This window comes from Amphimedon queenslandica, unplaced genomic scaffold, assembly GCF_000090795.2.
Source record: "Amphimedon queenslandica unplaced genomic scaffold, v1.1 AMPQUscaffold_12817, whole genome shotgun sequence".
NCBI classification, from domain to species: domain Eukaryota; kingdom Metazoa; phylum Porifera; class Demospongiae; order Haplosclerida; family Niphatidae; genus Amphimedon; species Amphimedon queenslandica.
Window position 1 is genome coordinate 31,300 of NW_003546947.1, and position 5,986 is coordinate 37,285.

At 33.0% G+C, this 5,986-nt stretch overlaps 1 protein-coding gene across 1 annotated transcript in view; it reads right to left on the reverse strand.

Annotated features, from left to right (window-relative positions):
* LOC109586662 (uncharacterized) overlaps positions 1 to 3,040 on the reverse strand; it is a 12,392-nt gene extending 9,352 nt beyond the window's left edge. The window contains exon 1 of the mRNA XM_020002867.1: positions 3,037 to 3,040. The gene's annotated coding sequence lies outside the window, so the exon portion shown is untranslated. The remainder of the gene's footprint in view (positions 1 to 3,036) is intronic.
* Between the last annotated feature and the right edge of the window lie 2,946 nt (positions 3,041 to 5,986).

Consider the following 5,986-nt stretch of genomic DNA (forward strand, 5'->3'; position numbering starts at 1 on the left):
AATCTTACTTGTCCTTGTTTCTGTTACTTTTTTACAAATTTGCTCTAGAATCCTACTTCATCTTGTTTTTAAAAAATTTTTTATGTTCTTGTTTTAGTACAGGGACTCTGGCCCAATTTTGGAGCAACTTTAAAGATTAATAATAAATCTAATTTTGATCGGAATCAATTCAAACTTTATACAAAACATAATAACTATATGCATCATAAAATGTAATAAAAATTGAGAATTCTCTACTTTTCATTTTTGACAAAATTTGGCCAACGACCCTGTACTATAGTACAGGGACTTTGGCCTGATTTTTGGCAAACTTTAAAAATTAGTAAAAAAAATCTAATTTTGATTGAAATCAGCCCAAACTTTTTACACAGCATGAAAACATTAATGCGTATTGGTTACATAGGAGTAAATAAATAATCAGCTTTAAATAAAATTACTAATAACCAAATTAATAGGTGACTGCAAAGATTAATGTAGCAGCTTAGCAGTTTACAATGAAGAAGCATTGCAAAACGTATGCAAATATAATGTGACAGTTAAAAAATGAATAATTTTGCTAAATCAAACTAAAAGTTTTGATAAAATACAACAAACTATAATAGTAAAGGGAGTGGCTGGTTGTATAGAGACGAGAGGGCCCAGTACAAGCAGGAGGAAGAGAAATATCTTCTGGTTCAAACACCACATACCAGTAACCTGCTACTGTAATGTCACAGTTCTCATTCTGCCCTACTGACAACAGAAACTAAAAAAGAGAGAATTTAATAATCATATATGAGTTTATCGATTGTGTATATGTAGTATCAACTATTAGCTACAAATAGAGCAAGGCAACTTCAATATAAAACAAAACACTACAGCTGTGTCCCCCTTCTTTAAGTTTTTAGATAGGAGTGCACCAGTTACTGGGAGTCAGATCGATAATTACTTGAAGAATAATTTAAACATGGACGATCATGTCATTCATTTATTGTTTTCGGCCAATCGATGGGAGCTGGAGTAAGAATTCTAATTTTAGATTTTTGTTACTAAAATTAGCACAAGTTAAAATGGATTTGTTTCTAAAATTAGATCGTATGGTTTAGGATGTTAATTTTAGTAACAAAAGAATCAAGTTTAACCATTTTTAATTTGTTTGTTGGAGTATTAATTTTAGCATCAAAATTAATGTAATTTTAATTTGGAACAATAATTGTTGGATAATTGGATTTCTCTCTCTCTCTCTCTCTCATTAGGGCTGGAATGTGTTGAGATTTGAAGTGAGGTACAACACTAGTTATTGACAGATATGCACATTCAAGTGTCACTTTTACAGCTGCTAAAAAGGAAATGTACATGTACATGCATTGAAAGTACCAAACAGCAGGAAATATTAAAGAGAGGTAAACAGTGTTTTCATAGCCAATTTTCAAAATAACAATCTGTCATTTTGAGCCATTATTTTGAGGCACGTGGCGAAGTTAAATTTTGCTGATCACCAAAATTTTGCAATTTGCCAAAAATTTAACTCCTTACCCCTTCAAATTTTTTTGATGTGTATAAAAATAAAGCAAATTTAGAGCAAATTTTTGGAAAACAAAAGCATCTAATATGCATATATTTTTTGAAATAGGCTGATTTCTTAAAATGGCCATTTGTTGGAATCAGCTAATATTTATATAATAAAAGTCAGAAAATGTAACAAAAATTGGGGGGGGGGTGATTTTGGGGCAATTTTTTGGACAAAACCTTGGGCTATATAGTCTTGGGTACTTTTTAGAATTTTAGCACTTTCTTAAAATGGCTGTAACTCAAGAAATTAAAGTCAGAATCTGCTCAAACTTGCTGCATAGCATAAGGACATCAATATTTATCAGAAAATTTAATAAAAATTTGGAGCCATTTACTCTATTATACTCCATTAAAGTACACTTTAGGTATTGCATGTATGTACATTTATACATGCACTCTTGGTTGTTGGTATTATTATGGGATAGACAAAGTCCAAAATAATAAGTCCAAAATCATTGTCTTGATAGGTGCATCAGTTGATTGGCGTAAAGATCCTGATAGAGGTCTGCCCTGTCCTGATGTTATATTCTACTTTCATCTCTCATCAGAGGAGGGACTCAAGAGATCAGGATATGGAGAAGAGAGATACGAGAAGAAGTCATTCCAAGAGGTCAGTCAATGAGTGAGTATTTCTTCATAGCAGGAATATATACATATACATGTACCATGTACCATGTAGCTATATGTAGTAGTTTTAGAGGGAAATTTTTGACAGAATAAATCCTGACATTTGATTTATGCACATGATGAAACTTGATAAACATGATTAATTTCGAGGTGACAGTTTTGTAATTAAAATTACATGGTAATTAAAACCTGCCAATCACCAAAAATTTAACAATTTGTCAAAATCTTTTTTTTCATCAGTTTTGCCTACAATGTAGTTTTTGAGCAATGGGTTTATTAAAATTCATGACTTCAAATTTTTATTACATTTGCTGTACTGCACTCTTTCTCTCAGTCTCTCTCTTCCTCATGTGAATAATTTTCATATGTTTTTGGCATGAGAGGCGTGGTCAATGTGGCAGCATAAATTTTTCCCTCCATTTAATAAAAATAATTTTTTATTATTAAACTAATATGTATATGAAATAATTACTCAAAGTGTAATCTGCTTTCAATAGTTTTATAATAAGGTAAAGAATAACAAGTTTGTTTATGTTTATTGTCTAGATATAGTATCCTTAGTGTATTATTGGTCCTGAGAGATTCCATCAGTACCAGTACTCCATCAGTATCAATGTTAGTATGGTTGAGATGAAGGGCAGATAGTGTGTGGTTGTACAGTAAAAGTTCAGCTAGTGACTGAGCACTGGTTGAAGTGATGTCAGCATTGTAACTAAGAAATAAGCCAGTAATTGTTTTATTATTAATTAATGATTGTGTTAGTGCAATGACTCCATCATCATTGATGGAATCATTACTGATCGATAATATCCCTAATGAAGTATTGTTTGTTATTTTGTGTGACAGTAAGAGGATGACATCTTTTGTTATTTTAGTGTTATGTATACCAATACACTTTATTGTTTTTATCTCTAGTGCTAGTGACATCAATAGGTATACAATATCAGGTGATGAGTGATAGAGGTGAATGTACGGATGACTGTCTGTTAATTGACTGATCACTTCCTGACATTGACTTGCTGATGGTTTAGTGAGGGATGCGTCAAAACTGGTCCACTTCACCTCTCTAGTCTCTTCTCCTATTAATAAACACAGTCAGTCTGTTAATGTGTGTATATTATTATTTTAATACAGTATAATAGGCATATAATATAAATAATAATAATTATATTATATTATTTTATTAATGATGCTTGTTTGTGTGTTAATTGTTCCAGGTGATGCTGGTTTTTGTACCAGTAAGTCATTACAGCTGCTAGGATGGAATGGGTGTGGTCTATCTTTTATCATGCTAAACGTGACAGTAAACAAAAATCAATTATACTTTTTATTAATATGTTGAAATCAATAATTATTGTCCCTCCATCTCTCTCTTTCACTCTTTCTCTCTCTTTTTATAGTCCTTGGTCCATTATGCCAGCTAGTCAACTTCAAAGCACAAGCTAATGTAAGCATATACCATATACATGTATCTGGTATTATTTATCTGTTTTGAATTTTTGCATTTAAATGATATTTCTCTCTTTTCATTCTTTCTCTTTTTTTAGAGCAGAAAATTCTATATGATAACTTACATTTTTACTGACTATGATTTTTGGTAGTTTTTATTGTGTTTTGTGAATTGTTTTTATAAAGTTTTATTGTCAAACTCAATCACTGGTACTTCTATACAATGGGACGTGAAAGTGTCTCTGTTATACAGAGGTGTCCTTTATGTGGAGGTTATTTTATACAGTAAGGAATGTAATTGGTACACTAGGTGCTGTCCATTAGGAGGTGTGCACTATAGAGAGTGTTAATAGAGGGTTTACTGTATTAATGGTATATTATGTGTGTATCTTAATATTACCGTATAGCGGGAAATTTTGGAGGGAATTAAATTTGGCGAATTTGGCGTTTTGACAGCCATTCGCCAAAATTAAACCCGCCATTTTGAGCCATTATACGCATGCTCAATGGCACGTGGCCACCAATTCGCCAAATTAAAATCCGCCAATCACCAAAATTTAGCAATTCGCCAAATTTTAGTCCCTCCAAAATTTTCCGCTATACGGTAGTATCAAATAACTCACCTCCACCAGTTAATAGTATTTCTTTTATTTGAGTGTATCCTCCTTCATTAGCTATCTCTACTGCACTCTTTCCTCTCTCATCTTTACTGTTAGGAGCAGCTCCTAACTGCAGTAGCATTAATACTTCAAAAAATTCACAAGCTTTAACTGATTTATGGAGCAAAATGTCAAAATTGTTATCATCCTTTCTTCTGATAGGAATTGCTTTATTGTCAACAGCAACTTCCAATATTCCTAATCTACTCATTGAGTTTGTTTTGTTATTGATAGCATCAATAAGAGACTGTGATAGTGAGGTTGGTATTAACAGTGTAATGACAAATGAACCATAATCAAAGCTAATGTGACTGAAGAGATTTGATGTTACACCAAAGTAATGCTTGAGGACTGTCTTGAGTTTACTTATTGTCATTTCTTCCCATCTGTCATTCAGTTTAATAATGACTGATTTTGTTTGATTGCTAGTGGTTGATGAGGCTGCTGCTAGTAATGATGAAAATTTCTCTTTGATTGTTGATCGTATGTGCTTCAATTGTGATAATTCTGAGAATTTATCAACACTATCAATGTATTGAGTTAGTTCAGTTTGTGCAGTTGAAAGGTACATTTCTGCTAAGTACTTGAGTACACCTCCACAACTGAAGAAATCATAATGAGGCTGAAGAGAATGAAATAGTTCACCAACATTGCCATGTTTCAAACTGGATTCTTGAATGCTTAAATAAGCTGCTGCACTCCTAGCTACAGCTTTAAGCTTCACTTTACCCTTTTCCACCAGCTCCTCAAACTCATCTCTTATATTAGAATCAACAGAAGCAAAATGAGAATGAAGACTTTTAATATTGGCAGCAACTTCACTCTTTGAACTGAGCTCAATCACAGTAGTAGGAGTAGATGATTGTGATCCAGTGATTGTTGGTTGTGGTGTGTGAGATTGTGCAGTGACATCCACTGGTTGAAGTGGTCCCTTACTGACTGACGGTTGCTGCTCTAGATTAGGATCAACATGACCACCTTTCATTTCTATTATAAATAATAGAAATGTAATGTAACATACTGTATATCTTACTTAATTTTTCTATTAGTTTAGATGCCATGTTCTTTAGCCCTACTTTCTGCAGTGACATAATGAGAGAAGAGAACACACTATTAGGATTAGGATGGCACTCAAGTGTTGCTAGTACTGAAGAGAATATTTCATTAGATCTATTATAAGGAGTGAGTCCTGCAGTGCTTTCAACAGTAACATGTACTGCTTTAGGAATGAGATCAGATGAAAAGAGATGATTATTTAACTGAGAAATAACTGGAACATTTCCTGCCAACAGATCAACAAGATCAGCTAACATCTCTTTCATTGTAATGTATTCTGGTGACATTGATCCTTCCATTGGTTCTAATGATGATGGATCTTTCTTCCCCTCCTTATCTTGCAGTACTGTTGCTGTTGGATCATGTGGAGCTGATGATGAATCTTGAGATCGTCTTGGCTTAGGTGCTGTTGGTGGAGGTTGGGCAGTTTGTGAAAGTGATCGTGGTTTATTTGCTGTTTTCAATGGTTGAGATTGTCCACTTTGTGATAATGATCTTGGTTTAGATGCTACTGGGGGAGGATACTCTAGCGTCTTTTGTGATGAACCTATTAATAGTAATTTAATAAAAACTGACATGCTTGCTGATTACATTAGCTAATTTTAATACATTTTTGTAATTAATATTTATACCTTTTATTTTTC